This window comes from Amblyomma americanum, chromosome 11 (assembly GCF_052857255.1).
Source record: "Amblyomma americanum isolate KBUSLIRL-KWMA chromosome 11, ASM5285725v1, whole genome shotgun sequence".
In the NCBI taxonomy this organism is placed as follows: domain Eukaryota; kingdom Metazoa; phylum Arthropoda; class Arachnida; order Ixodida; family Ixodidae; genus Amblyomma; species Amblyomma americanum.
The window spans coordinates 121,628,144-121,644,812 of NC_135507.1; positions in this window are offsets into that span (position 1 = coordinate 121,628,144).

Sequence of the window (16,669 nt, forward strand, 5' to 3'; positions counted from 1 at the left end):
TCGTGACGCCAGTGCATCCTAGTGCGCATCCTCGTCTCTCCCTACGCTGACGGAACAGCGTGCCCGGCTGCCTACATAAGACTAGAATTCCTGCTTCGCTCTTCAGTCCGGCAGCAGTGCACCCAGCGTGCAGGGCGATTATGTGATCCTGTATATCGTTAGAGCTCCACGTTTCCTGGGGCCTTGGATCAACGCACCGGCTGGCCATCAACGACGCAGACTGCCTGTGCCCTTTCGTCATCGTGACACCATTGCAACTTAATGCGCATCTCCGTCTCTCCCTACGCTGACAGAACAGCGTGCCCGGATGCCTACATAAGCCTAGAATCCGTGCTTCCCTCTTCAGGGCGGCAGCAGTGCACCCAGCGAGCAGGGCGACTATGTGATCCTGTATATCGTTACAGCTACACGTTTCCTGGGGCCTTGGATTAACGCAACGGCTGGCCATCAACGACGCAGACTGCCTCTGTCCTTTGGTCATCGTGACAGCATTGCATCCTAGTGCGCGTCCTCGTCTCTGCCTACGCAGATGGAACAGCGTGCCCGGATGCCTACATAAGCCTAGAAACCCTGCTTCGCTCTTTATTCCTGCAGCAGTGCACCCAGCGGGCAGGGCGACTATGTGATCCTGAATATCATTACAGCTACACGTTTCCTGGGGCCTTGGATCAACGCAACGGCTGACCATCAATAGCGCAGACTGCCTGTGCCCTTTGGTCATCGTGACGCCAGTGCATCCTACTGCGCATCCTAGTCTCTGCCTATGCTAACGAAACAGCGTGCCCAGATGCCTACATAAGCCTAGAATCCCTGCTTCGCTCTTCAGTCCGGCAGAAGTGCGGCTAGCGAGCAGGGCGACTATGTGATCCTGTATATCGTTACAGCTACCTGTATATCGTTACAGCTACATATTTCCTGGGGCCTTGGATTAACGCAACGGCTGGCCATCAACGGCGCAGACTGCATTTGCCCTTTGGTCATCATGACGCCAGAGCATCCTTCTGCGCATCCTCGTCTCTACCTACACTAACGGAACAGCGTGCCCAGATGCCTACATAAGCCTAAAATCCCAGCTTTCCTCTTCAGTGCGGCCGCAGTTCACCCAGCGAGCAGGGTGACTATGTGATCCTGTATATCGTTACAGCTACACGTTTCCTGGGGCCTTGGATCACCGCAACGGCTCCCCATCAATGACGCAGACTGCCTGTACCCTTTGGTCATCGTGACACCATTGCATCCTAATGCGCATCCTCGTCTCTCCCTATGCTGACGGAACAGCGTGCCCGGCTGCCTACATAAGAATAGAATTCCTGCTTCGCTATTCAGTCCGGCAGCAGTTCACCCAGCGAGCAGGGCGACTATGTGATCCTGTATATCGTTACAGCTACACGTTTCCTGGGGCCTTGGATAAACGCAACGGCTGGCCATCAACGACGCAGACTGCCCGTGTCCTTTGGTCATCGTGACAGCATTGCATCCTAATGCGCGTCCTCGTCTCTGCCTACGCTGATGAAACAGCGTGCCCGGATGCCTACATAAGCCTAGAAACCCTGCTTCGCTCTTTATTCCTGCAGCAGTTCACCCAGCGAGCAGGGTGACTATGTGATCCTGTATATCGTTACAGCTACACGTTTCCTGGGGCCTTGGATCAACGCAACGGCTGCCCATCAACGGCGCAGACTGCCTGTGCCCTTTCGTCGTGACGCCAGTGTATCCTACTGCGCATCCTCGTCTCTGCCTAAGCTAACGGAACAGTGTGCCCAGATGCCTACATAAGCCTAGAATCCCTGCTTCGCTCTTCAGTCCGGCAGCAGTGCGGCCAGCGAGCAGGGCGACTATGTGATCCTGTATGTCGTTACAGCTACCTGTATATCGTTACAGCTACCTGTATATCGTTACAGCTACACATTTCCTGGGGCCTTGGATCAACGCAACGGCTGCCCATCAATGACGCAGACTGCCTGTGCCCTTTGGTCTTCGTGACACCATTGCATCCTAATGCGCATCCTCGTCTCTCCCTACGCTGACGGAACAGCGTGCCCGGCTGCCTACATAAGACTAGAATTCCTGCTTCGCTCTTCAGTCCGGCAGCAGTTCATCCAGCGAGCAGGGCGTCTAAGTGATCCTGTATATCGTTACAGCTACACGTTTCCTGGGGCCTTGGATCAACGCAACGGCTGGCCATCAATGGCGAAGACTGCCTGTGCCCTTTGGTCATCGTGACACCATTGCATCCTAATGCGCATCCTCGTCTAGCCCTGCGCTGACGGAACAGCGTGCCCGGCTGCCTACATAAGAATAGAATTCCTGCTTCGCTATTCAGTCCGGCAGCAGTTCACCCAGCGAGCAGGGCGACTATGTGATCCTGTATATCGTTACAGCTACACGTTTCCTGGGGCCTTGGATGAACGCAACGGCTGGCCATCAACGACGCAGACTGCCCGTGTCCTTTGGTCATCGTGACAGCATTGCATCCTAATGCGCGTCCTCGTCTCTGCCTACGCTGATGAAACAGCGTGCCCGGATGCCTACATAAGCCTAGAAACCCTGCTTCGCTCTTTATTCCTGCAGCAGTTCACCCAGCGAGCAGGGTGACTATGTGATCCTGTATATCGTTACAGCTACACGTTTCCTGGGGCCTTGGATCAACGCAACGGCTGCCCATCAACGGCGCAGACTGCCTGTGCCCTTTCGTCGTGACGCCAGTGTATCCTACTGCGCATCCTCGTCTCTGCCTAAGCTAACGGAACAGTGTGCCCAGATGCCTACATAAGCCTAGAATCCCTGCTTCGCTCTTCAGTCCGGCAGCAGTGCGGCCAGCGAGCAGGGCGACTATGTGATCCTGTATGTCGTTACAGCTACCTGTATATCGTTACAGCTACCTGTATATCGTTACAGCTACACATTTCCTGGGGCCTTGGATCAACGCAACGGCTGCCCATCAATGACGCAGACTGCCTGTGCCCTTTGGTCTTCGTGACACCATTGCATCCTAATGCGCATCCTCGTCTCTCCCTACGCTGACGGAACAGCGTGCCCGGCTGCCTACATAAGACTAGAATTCCTGCTTCGCTCCTCAGTCCGGCAGCAGTTCATCCAGCGAGCAGGGCGTCTAAGTGATCCTGTATATCGTTACAGCTACACGTTTCCTGGGGCCTTGGATCAACGCAACGGCTGGCCATCAATGGCGAAGACTGCCTGTGCCCTTTGGTCATCGTGACACCATTGCATCCTAATGCGCATCCTCGTCTAGCCCTGCGCTGACGGAACAGCGTGCCCGGCTGCCTTCATAAGCCTAGATTCCCAGCTTGCGCTTCAGTCCGGCAGCAGTGCACCCAGCGGGCAGGGCGACTATGTGATCCTCTATATCGTTACAGCTACACATTTCCTGGGGCCTTTGATCAACGCAACGGCTGGCCATCAACGGCGCAGACTGCCTGTGCCCTTTGGTCATCGTGACGCCAGTGCATCCTACTGCGCATCCTCGTCTCTGCCTACGCTAACGGAACAGCGTGCACAGATGCCTACACAAGCATAGAATCCCTGCTTCGCTCTTCAGTCCGGCAGCAGTGCACCCAGCGAGCAGGGCGACTATGTGATCCTCTATATCGTTAGATCCTGGCAGCGATGGCGTAGAGGTAGAACATCCGCCTCGCGTGCAAGAGGACCGGGGTTCAAATCCTGGTGCCGCGCAACTCTCCACCGGGTTAAAAAAAAACAAATCCGCGTGTCGATGCAATTGCATAACCAGGCCTTGAGTGCGGCCTTATCTCGGTGACCAGAACAGACAACGCACTCTCTCACCAGAGCAGGATTTGGCCACCCTGGTGTAGTACTTGGCCACAACCTTCTATGATCAAACCAATTAACCCTCGGCCCTCAGTCCCCAGCGGCTGCAGAGCAACTGACCACGGCGGCGGTCAGACCTGTGACGCAGCGGAGGGTGCTAAGAATCTCTGGCTCCGGACAGGCCGCCATTGGAATCTGAACCTGGCAATGTTTAACGCTAGAACTTTAGCTAGTGAGGCTAGCCTAGCAGTGTTGTTTGAGGAATTAGCGGGAATTAAATGGGATGTGATAGGGCTTAGCGAAGTTAGGAGGACAGGTGAGGCGTATACAGTGCTAAAGGACGGACACATACTGTGCTATCGCGGGTTAGAGGATAGACGAGAACTAGGTGTGGGTTTCCTCATCAATAAGGATATAGCTGGCAACGTAGAGGAGCTCTACAGTATTAACGAGAGGGCAGCAGCTATAGTAATTAGGCTGAATAGGAGGTACAAGCTGAAAGTGGTGCAGGCCTACGCACCCACATCCAGCCATGATGACCAGACCGTTGAAAGCTTCTATGAGGACGTAGAATCAGCAATGAATAAAGCAAAATCGCAGTACACTGTACTGATGGGCGACTTCAATGCGAAGGTGGGAAAGAAGCAGGCTGACGACCACGCGGTAGGTGACTATGTGATAGGCTCTAGAAATAGCAGGGGAGAGTTATTAGTCGAATTCGCGGATAGAAATAATTTACGGATCATGAATACCTTCTTCCGCAAACGAGAAAACAGGAAGTGGACCTGGAAGAGCCCCAATGGTGAGATTAAAAATGAAATCGACTTCATACTATGCGCTAAACCTGGCATCATTCAGGATGTGGCCGTCCTCGGAAGGGTGCGTTGCAGCGACCATAGAATGGTAAGGTCTAGAATTAGCTTAGACTTGAAGAGGGAACGGAAGAAGCTAGCGAAGAAGAAGACCATTAACGAGTTAGCCGTAAGAGGGAAAGCACAGGAGTTTAGGATAGCACTGCAAAACAGATATTCGGCTTTAACTGAGGAAGATGATCCTGATGTTCATTCAATGCACGATAAACTGACATCAATAATTACGGAGTGCGCAGTAGAAGTAGGCGGTAGGACAGTTCGAAAAGATACCGGAAAGCAATCTCAGGTGACGAAAGATCTGATTAAGAAGCGCCAAAACATGAAGGCATCTAACACTACCGATAGAATAGAACTAACGGAGCTATCAAAGTTAATAAATAAGCGCAAGGTAGCCGACATAAGGAAGTTTAATATGGAGAGAATCGAGCATGCTATAAAGAACGGAGGTAGCCTAAAAACAGTGAAGAGGAAACTAGGCATAGGTAAAAACCAGATGTATGCATTAAGAGACAAGCAGGGCAATGTCATTAGCAATATGGATAAGATAGTTAACGTAGCCGAAGAGTTCTACACAGACCTGTACAGTAGCCAATGTAATCAGAGCGCTAATGAGAAAGAAAGCAGTGCACAGCAATGCGTCATCCCGCCAGTAACGAAAGATGAAGTAAAGAAAGCCTTAGAAGCAATGAAAAGGGGAAAAGCAGCTGGGGAGGATCAGGTAACAGCAGATCTGTTGAAGGATGGAGGGGACATCGTGCTAGAAAAACTAGCCACCCTGTATACGCAGTGCCTTATGACCTCAACTGTACCAGAAGCTTGGAAGAATGCAAACATTATCTTAATTCATAAGAAGGGAGACGCCAAGGACTTGAAAAATTACAGGCCGAGCAGCTTACTATCCGTTGCCTACAAAGTATTTACTAAGGTAATCGCTAATAGAGTCAGGGCAACGTTAGCCTTTAATCAACCAAATGATCAGGCAGGCTTTCGTAAAGGATATTCCACAATAGATCATATTCACACTATCAATCAGGTGATAGAGAAATGCGCAGAATATAACCAACCTCTATATATAGCTTTCATTGATTACGAGAAAGCATTCGACTCAGTGGAAACCTCAGCAGTCATACAGGCATTGCGTAATCAGGGGGTAGAAGAGCCTTATGTCAAAATACTGGAAGATATATATAGCAACTGCACAGCTACTATAGTCCTCCATAAAGTCAGCAATAAAATTCCAATAAGGAAGGGCGTCAGGCAAGGAGACACGATCTCGCCAATGCTGTTCACCGCATGTTTGCAGGAGGTATTTCGAAGCCCCTATTGGGAACAGTTGGGAATAAGAATAAATGGAGAATACCTAAATAATCTGCGATTTGCTGATGACATTGCCTTGCTGAGTCACTCAGGAGGTGAACTGCAAATCATGATCAACGAGTTAGACAGGCAGAGCAGATCAATGGGTCTAAAAATTAACATGCAGAAAACCAAGGTAATGTTCAACAGCCTAGCAAGGGAACAACAGTTCACAATTGGCAGCGAAAGCCTAGAAATTCTGCCGGAATACGTCTACTTAGGGCAGGTAGTGAAAGCTGATCCAGATCATGAGAGGGAGATAACTAGAAGGATAAGAATGGGCTGGAGCGCATATGGCAAATTCTCGCAGATCATGAGTGGCAGTTTACCAATTTCCCTCAAGAGGAAAGTGTACAACAGCATAATCTTACCGGTACTCACCTACGGGGCAGAAACGTGGAGGCTAACGAAAAGAGTTCAGCTTAGGTTAAGGACAACGCAGCGAGCCATGGAAAGAAAAATGATAGGTGTAACGTTAAGAGATCGGAAGCGGGCAGAGTGGGTGAGGGAACAAACACGGGTTAATGACATCCTAGTCGAAATCAAGAGAAAGAAATGGGCTTGGGCAGGGCATGTGATGCGAAGGCAAGATAACCGCTGGTCCTTAAGGGTAACGGAGTGGGTTCCAAGAGAAAGTAAGCGTAGCAGGGGGCGGCAGAAGGTTAGGTGGGCGGATGAGATTAAGAAGTTTGCAGGCAAAGGGTGGATGCAGCTGGCAAAGGATAGGGTTAATTGGAGAGGCATGGGAGAGGCCTTTGCCCTGCAGTGGGTGTAGTAAGGCTGATGATGATGATGATGATGATGATGATGATGATGATGATATCGTTAGAGCTACACGTCTCCTGGGGCCTTGGATCTACGCACCGGCTGGCCATCAACGACGCAGACTGCCTGTGCCCTTTGGTCATCGTGACACCATTGCATCCTAATGCGCGTCCTCGTCTCTGCCTACGCTGATGGAACAGCGTGCCCGGCTGCCTACATAAGCCTAGAATTCCTGCTTCGCTCTTCAGTCCGGCAGCAGTTCACCCAGCGAGCAGGGCGACTATGTGATCCTGTATATCGTTACAGCTACACGTTTCCTGGGCCCTTCGATAAACGCAATGGCTCGCCATCAACGACGCAGACTGCCTGTGCCCTTTGGTCATCGTAACACCATTGCATCCTAATGCGCATCCTCGTCTCTCCCTACGCAGACGGAACAGCGTGTCCGGCTGCCTACATAAGCCTAGATTCCCTGCTTGCGCTTCAGTCCGGCAGCAGTGGACCCAGCGGGCAGGGCGACTAAGTGATCCTGTATATCGTTACAGCTACACGTTTCCTGTTGCTTTGGATGAACGCAACGGCTGGCCATCAATGGCGCAGACTGCCTGTGCCATTTGGTCGTCGTGACGCCAGTGCATCCTAGTGCGCATCCTCGTCTCTCCCTACGCTGACGGAACAGCGTGCCCGGCTGCCTACATAAGACTAGAATTCCTGCTTCGCTCTTCAGTCCGGCAGTAGTGCACCCAGCGTGCAGGGCGACTATGTGATCCTGTATATCGTTAGAGCTACACGTTTCCTGGGGCCTTGGATCAACGCACCGGCTGGCCATCAACGACGCAGACTGCCTGTGCCCTTTGATCATCGTGACACCATTGCATCTTAATGCGCATCTCCGTCTCTCCCTACGCTGACAGAACAGCGTGCCCGGATGCCTACATAAGCCTACAATCCGTGCTTCGCTCTTCAGGGCGGCAGCAGTGCACCCAGCGAGAAGGGCGACTATGTGATCCTGTATATCGTTACGGCTACACGTTTCCTGGGGCCTTGGATTAACGCAACGGCTGGCCATCAACGACGCAGACTGCCTGTGTCCTTTGGTTATCGTGACAGCATTGCATCCTAATGCGCGTCCTCGTCTCTGCCTACGCAGATGGAACAGCGTGCCCGGATGCCTACATAAGCCTAGAAACCCTGCTTCGCGCTTTATTCCTGCAGCAGTGCACCCAGCGGGCAGGGCGACTATGTGATCCTGAATACCATTACAGCTACACGTTTTCCTGGGGCCTTGAATCAACGCAACGGCTGACCATCAACGGCACAGACTGCCTGTGCCCTTTGGTCATCGTGACGGCAGTGCATCCTACTGCGCATCCTCGTCTCTACCTACGCTAACGGAACAGCGTGCCCAGATGCCTACATATGCCTAAAATCCCAGCTTTGCTCTTCAGCGCGGCAGCAGTTCACCCAGCGAGCAGGGTGACTATGTGATCCTGTATATCGTTACAGCTACACGTTTCCTGGGGCCTTGGATAAACGCAACGGCTGGCCATCAACGACGCAGACTGCCCGTGTCCTTTGGTCATCGTGACAGCATTGCATCCTAATGCGCGTCCTCGTCTCTGCCTACGCTGATGGAACAGCGTGCCCGGATGCCTACATAAGCCTAGAAACCCTGCTTCGCTCTTTATTCCTGCAGCAGTGCACCCAGCGGGCAGGGAGACTATGTGATCCAGTATATCGTTGCAGCTACACGTTTCCTGGGGCGTTGGATTAACGCAACGGCTGACCATTAACGGCGCAAGCTGCCTTTGCCCTTTCGTCGTGACGCCAGTGTATCCTACTGCGCATCCTCGTCTCTGCCTAAGCTAACGGAACAGCGTGCCCAGATGCCTGCATAAGCCTAGAATCCCTGCTTCGCTCTTCAGTCCGGCAGCAGTGCGGCCAGCGAGCAGGGCGAATATGTGATCCTGTATATCGTTACAGCTACCTGTATATCGTTACAGCTACCTGTATGTCGTTACAGCTACACATTTCCTGGGGCCTTGGATCAACGCAACGGCTGCCCATCAATGACGCAGACTGCCTGTGCCCTTTGGTCTTCGTGACACCATTGCATCCTAATGCGCATCCTCGTCTCTCCCTACGCTGACGGAACAGCGTGCCCGGCTGCCTACATAAGACTAGAATTCCTGCTTCGCTCTTCAGTCCGGCAGCAGTTCACCCAGCGAGCAGGGCGTCTAAGTGATCCTGTATATCGTTACAGCTACACGTTTCCTGGGGCCTTGGATCAACGCTACGGCTGGCCATCAATGGCGAAGACTGCCTGTGCCCTTTGGTCATCGTGACACCATTGCATCCTAATGCGCATCCTCGTCTATCCCTGCGCTGACGGAACAGCGTGCCCGGCTGCCTACATAAGCCTAGATTCCCAGCTTGCGCTTCAGTCCGGCAGCAGTGCACCCAGCGGGCAGGGCGACTATGTGATCCTGTATATCGTTACAGCTACACATTTCCTGGGGCCTTTGATCAACGCAACGGCTGCCCATCAATGACGCAGACTGCCTGTGCCCTTTGGTCATCGTGACACCATTGCATCCTAATGCGCGTCCTCGTCTCTGCCTACGCTGATGGAACAGCGTGCCCGGCTGCCTACATAAGCCTAGAATTCCTGCTTCGCTCTTCAGTCCGGCAGCAGTTCACCCAGCGAGCAGGGCGACTATGTGAGCCTGTATATCGTTACAGCTACACGTTTCCTGGGGCCTTGGATAAACGCAACGGCTGGCCATCAACGACGCAGACTGCCCGTGTCCTTTGGTCATCGTGACAGCATTGCATCCTAATGCGCGTCCTCGTCTCTGCCTACGCTGATGTAACAGCGTGCCTGGCTGCCTACATATACCTAGAATTCCTGCTTCGCTCTTCTCTCCGGCAGCAGTTCACCCAGCGGTCAGGGCGACTAAGTGATCCTGTATATCGTTACAGCTACACGTTTCCTGGGGCCTAGGATCAACGCAACGGCTCGCCATCAACGACGCAGACTGCTTGGCCCTTTGGTCAACGTGACACCATTGCATGCTAATGCGCATTCTCGTCTCACCCTACGCTGACGGAACAGCGTGAACGGCTGCCTACATAAGCCTAGATTCCCTGCTTGCGCTTCAGTCCGGCAGCAGTGCACATAGCGGGCAGGGCGACTATGTGATCCTGTATATCGTTACAACTACAAGTTTCCTGGGGCCTTGGATCAACGCAACGGCTGGCCATCAATGGCGCAGACTGCCTGTGCCGTTTGGTCATCGTGACACCTTTGCATCCTAATGCGCATCCTCGTCTCTGCCTACGCTGACGGGACAGCGTGCCCGGCTGCATACATAAGCCTAGAATCCCTGCTTCGCTCTTGAGTCCGGCAGCAGTGCGCCCAGCGAGCAGGGCGACTATGTGATCCTGTATATCGTTGCAGCTACACGTTGCATGGGGCCTTGGATCAACGTAACGGCTGACCATCAACGGCGCAGACTGCCTGTGCCCTTTGGTGATCGTGACGCCAGTGCATCTACTAACGGAACAGCGTGCCCGGATGCCTACATAAGCCTAGATTCCCTGCTTGCACTTCAGTCCGGAAACAGTGCACCCAGCGGGCAGGGCGACTAAGTGATCCTGTATATCGTTACAGCTACACGTTTCCTGGGGCCTTCGATCAACGCAACGGCTGGCCATCAATGGCGCAGACTGCCTGTGCCCTTTGGTCATCGTGACACCATTGCATCGTAATGCGCATCCTCGTCTCTCCCTACGCTGACGGAACAGCGTGCCCGGCTGCCTACATAAGCCTAGAATCCCTGCTTGCGCTTCAGTCCGGCAGCAGTGCACCCATCGGGCAGGGCGACTATGTGATCCTGTATATTGTTACAGCTACACGTTTCCTGGGGCCTTGGATCAACGCAACGGCTGGCCATCAATGGCGCAGACTGCCTGTGGCCTTTGGTCATCGTGACACCATTGCATCCTAATGCGCATCCTCGTCTCTCCCTACGCTGACGGAACAGCGTGTTCGGATTTCTACATAAGCCTAGAATCCCTGCTTCGCTCTTCAGTCCGGCAGCATTGCACCCAGCGAGCAGAGCGACTAAAGTGATCCTGTATATCGTTACATGTACACGTATACTGGGGCCTTCGATAAAAGCAATGGCTGGCCATCAACGACGCAGACTGCCTGTGCCCTTTGGTCATCGTGACACCATTGCATCCTAACGCGCATCTTCGTCTCTCCCTACGCTGACGGAACAGCGTGCCTGGCTGCCTACATAAGCCTAGAATCCGTGCTTCGCTCTTCAGTGCGGTAGCAGTGCACCCAGCGAGCAGGTTAACTATGTGATCCTGTATATCGTTACAGCTACACGTTTCCTGGGGCCTTGGATAAACGCAACGGCTGGCCATCAACGACGCAGACTGCCCGTGTCCTTTGGTCATCGTGACAGCATTGCATCCTAATGCGCGTCCTCGTCTCTGCCTACGCTGATGGAACAGCGTGCCCGGATGCCTACATGAGCCTGGAAACCCTGCTTCGCTCTTTATTCCTGCAGCAGTGCACCCAGCGGGCAGGGCGACTGTGTGATCCTGTATATCGTTGCAGCTACACGTTTCCTGGGGCGTTGGATTAACGCAACGGCTGACCATCAACGGCGCAGACCGCCTGTGCCCTTTCGTCGTGACGCCAGTGTATCCTACTGCGCATCCTCGTCTCTGCCTAAGCTAACGGAACAGCGTGCCCAGATGCCTACATAAGCCTAGAATCCCTGCTTCGCTCTTCAGTCCGGCAGCAGTGCGGCCAGCGAGCAGGGCGACTATGTGATCCTGTATATCGTTACAGCTACCTGTATATCGTTACAGCTACACATTTCCTGGGGCCTTGGATCAACGCAACGGCTGGCCATCAATGGCGCAGACTGCCTGTGCCATTTGGTCGTCGTGACGCCAGTGCATCCTAGTGCGCATCCTCGTCTCTCCCTACGCTGACGGAACAGCGTGCCCGGCTGCCTACATAAGACTAGAATTCCTGCTTCGCTCTTCAGTCCGGCAGTAGTGCACCCAGCGTGCAGGGCGACTATGTGATCCTGTATATCGTTAGAGCTACACGTTTCCTGGGGCCTTGGATCAACGCACCGGCTGGCCATCAACGACGCAGACTGCCTGTGCCCTTTGATCATCGTGACACCATTGCATCTTAATGCGCATCTCCGTCTCTCCCTACGCTGACAGAACAGCGTGCCCGGATGCCTACATAAGCCTACAATCCGTGCTTCGCTCTTCAGGGCGGCAGCAGTGCACCCAGCGAGAAGGGCGACTATGTGATCCTGTATATCGTTACGGCTACACGTTTCCTGGGGCCTTGGATTAACGCAACGGCTGGCCATCAACGACGCAGACTGCCTGTGTCCTTTGGTTATCGTGACAGCATTGCATCCTAATGCGCGTCCTCGTCTCTGCCTACGCAGATGGAACAGCGTGCCCGGATGCCTACATAAGCCTAGAAACCCTGCTTCGCGCTTTATTCCTGCAGCAGTGCACCCAGCGGGCAGGGCGACTATGTGATCCTGAATACCATTACAGCTACACGTTTTCCTGGGGCCTTGAATCAACGCAACGGCTGACCATCAACGGCACAGACTGCCTGTGCCCTTTGGTCATCGTGACGGCAGTGCATCCTACTGCGCATCCTCGTCTCTACCTACGCTAACGGAACAGCGTGCCCAGATGCCTACATATGCCTAAAATCCCAGCTTTGCTCTTCAGCGCGGCAGCAGTTCACCCAGCGAGCAGGGTGACTATGTGATCCTGTATATCGTTACAGCTACACGTTTCCTGGGGCCTTGGATAAACGCAACGGCTGGCCATCAACGACGCAGACTGCCCGTGTCCTTTGGTCATCGTGACAGCATTGCATCCTAATGCGCGTCCTCGTCTCTGCCTACGCTGATGGAACAGCGTGCCCGGATGCCTACATAAGCCTAGAAACCCTGCTTCGCTCTTTATTCCTGCAGCAGTGCACCCAGCGGGCAGGGAGACTATGTGATCCAGTATATCGTTGCAGCTACACGTTTCCTGGGGCGTTGGATTAACGCAACGGCTGACCATCAACGGCGCAAGCTGCCTGTGCCCTTTCGTCGTGACGCCAGTGTATCCTACTGCGCATCCTCGTCTCTGCCTAAGCTAACGGAACAGCGTGCCCAGATGCCTGCATAAGCCTAGAATCCCTGCTTCGCTCTTCAGTCCGGCAGCAGTGCGGCCAGCGAGCAGGGCGACTATGTGATCCTGTATATCGTTACAGCTACCTGTATATCGTTACAGCTACCTGTATGTCGTTACAGCTACACATTTCCTGGGGCCTTGGATCAACGCAACGGCTGCCCATCAATGACGCAGACTGCCTGTGCCCTTTGGTCTTCGTGACACCATTGCATCCTAATGCGCATCCTCGTCTCTCCCTACGCTGACGGAACAGCGTGCCCGGCTGCCTACATAAGACTAGAATTCCTGCTTCGCTCTTCAGTCCGGCAGCAGTTCACCCAGCGAGCAGGGCGTCTAAGTGATCCTGTATATCGTTACAGCTACACGTTTCCTGGGGCCTTGGATCAACGCTACGGCTGGCCATCAATGGCGAAGACTGCCTGTGCCCTTTGGTCATCGTGACACCATTGCATCCTAATGCGCATCCTCGTCTATCCCTGCGCTGACGGAACAGCGTGCCCGGCTGCCTACATAAGCCTAGATTCCCAGCTTGCGCTTCAGTCCGGCAGCAGTGCACCCAGCGGGCAGGGCGACTATGTGATCCTGTATATCGTTACAGCTACACATTTCCTGGGGCCTTTGATCAACGCAACGGCTGCCCATCAATGACGCAGACTGCCTGTGCCCTTTGGTCATCGTGACACCATTGCATCCTAATGCGCGTCCTCGTCTCTGCCTACGCTGATGGAACAGCGTGCCCGGCTGCCTACATAAGCCTAGAATTCCTGCTTCGCTCTTCAGTCCGGCAGCAGTTCACCCAGCGAGCAGGGCGACTATGTGAGCCTGTATATCGTTACAGCTACACGTTTCCTGGGGCCTTGGATAAACGCAACGGCTGGCCATCAACGACGCAGACTGCCCGTGTCCTTTGGTCATCGTGACAGCATTGCATCCTAATGCGCGTCCTCGTCTCTGCCTACGCTGATGTAACAGCGTGCCTGGCTGCCTACATATACCTAGAATTCCTGCTTCGCTCTTCTCTCCGGCAGCAGTTCACCCAGCGGTCAGGGCGACTAAGTGATCCTGTATATCGTTACAGCTACACGTTTCCTGGGGCCTAGGATCAACGCAACGGCTCGCCATCAACGACGCAGAATGCTTGGCCCTTTGGTCAACGTGACACCATTGCATGCTAATGCGCATTCTCGTCTCACCCTACGCTGACGGAACAGCGTGAACGGCTGCCTACATAAGCCTAGATTCCCTGCTTGCGCTTCAGTCCGGCAGCAGTGCACATAGCGGGCAGGGCGACTATGTGATCCTGTATATCGTTACAACTACAAGTTTCCTGGGGCCTTGGATCAACGCAACGGCTGGCCATCAATGGCGCAGACTGCCTGTGCCGTTTGGTCATCGTGACACCTTTGCATCCTAATGCGCATCCTCGTCTCTGCCTACGCTGACGGGACAGCGTGCCCGGCTGCATACATAATCCTAGAATCCCTGCTTCGCTCTTGAGTCCGGCAGCAGTGCGCCCAGCGAGCAGGGCGACTATGTGATCCTGTATATCGTTGCAGCTACACGTTGCATGGGGCCTTGGATCAACGTAACGGCTGACCATCAACGGCGCAGACTGCCTGTGCCCTTTGGTGATCGTGACGCCAGTGCATCTACTAACGGAACAGCGTGCCCGGATGCCTACATAAGCCTAGATTCCCTGCTTGCACTTCAGTCCGGAAACAGTGCACCCAGCGGGCAGGGCGACTAAGTGATCCTGTATATCGTTACAGCTACACGTTTCCTGGGGCCTTCGATCAACGCAACGGCTGGCCATCAATGGCGCAGACTGCCTGTGCCCTTTGGTCATCGTGACACCATTGCATCGTAATGCGCATCCTCGTCTCTCCCTACGCTGACGGAACAGCGTGCCCGGCTGCCTACATAAGCCTAGAATCCCTGCTTGCGCTTCAGTCCGGCAGCAGTGCACCCATCGGGCAGGGCGACTATGTGATCCTGTATATTGTTACAGCTACACGTTTCCTGGGGCCTTGGATCAACGCAACGGCTGGCCATCAATGGCGCAGACTGCCTGTGGCCTTTGGTCATCGTGACACCATTGCATCCTAATGCGCATCCTCGTCTCTCCCTACGCTGACGGAACAGCGTGTTCGGATTTCTACATAAGCCTAGAATCCCTGCTTCGCTCTTCAGTCCGGCAGCATTGCACCCAGCGAGCAGGGCGACTAAAGTGATCCTGTATATCGTTACATGTACACGTATACTGGGGCCTTCGATAAAAGCAATGGCTGGCCATCAACGACGCAGACTGCCTGTGCCCTTTGGTCATCGTGACACCACTGCATCCTAATGCGCATCTTCGTCTCTCCCTACGCTGACGGAACAGCGTGCCTGGCTGCCTACATAAGCCTAGAATCCGTGCTTCGCTCTTCAGTGCGGTAGCAGTGCACCCAGCGAGCAGGTTAACTATGTGATCCTGTATATCGTTACAGCTACACGTTTCCTGGGGCCTTGGATAAACGCAACGGCTGGCCATCAACGACGCAGACTGCCCGTGTCCTTTGGTCATCGTGACAGCATTGCATCCTAATGCGCGTCCTCGTCTCTGCCTACGCTGATGGAACAGCGTGCCCGGATGCCTACATGAGCCTGGAAACCCTGCTTCGCTCTTTATTCCTGCAGCAGTGCACCCAGCGGGCAGGGCGACTGTGTGATCCTGTATATCGTTGCAGCTACACGTTTCCTGGGGCGTTGGATTAACGCAACGGCTGACCATCAACGGCGCAGACCGCCTGTGCCCTTTCGTCGTGACGCCAGTGTATCCTACTGCGCATCCTCGTCTCTGCCTAAGCTAACGGAACAGCGTGCCCAGATGCCTACATAAGCCTAGAATCCCTGCTTCGCTCTTCAGTCCGGCAGCAGTGCGGCCAGCGAGCAGGGCGACTATGTGATCCTGTATATCGTTACAGCTACCTGTATATCGTTACAGCTACACATTTCCTGGGGCCTTGGATCAACGCAACGGCTGCCCATCAATGACGCAGACTGCCTGTGCCCTTTGGTCTTCGTGACACCATTGCATCCTAATGCGCATCCTCGTCTATCCCTGCACTGACGGAACAGCGTGCCCGGCTGCCTACATAAGCCTAGATTCCCAGCTTGCGCTTCAGTCCGGCAGCAGTGCACCCAGCGGGCAGGGCGACTATGTGATCCTGTATATCGTTACAGCTACACATTTTCTGGGGCCTTTGATCAACGCAACGGCTGGCCATCAACGGCGCAGACTGCCTGTGCCCTTTGGTCATCGTGACGCCAGTGCATCCTACTGCGCATCCTCGTCTCTGCCTACGCTAACGGAACAGCGTGCACAGATGCCTACACAAGCATAGAATCCCTGCTTCGCTCTTCAGTCCGGCAGCAGCGCACCCAGCGAGCAGGGCGACTATGTGATCCTCTATATCGTTAGAGCTACACGTTTCCTGGGGCCTTGGATCACCGCAACGGCTCCCCATCAATGACGCAGACTGCCTGTACCCTTTGGTCATCGTGACACCATTGCATCCTAATGCGCATCCTCGTCTCTCCCTATGCTGACGGAACAGCGTGCCCGGCTGCCTACATAAGACTAGAATTCCTGCTTC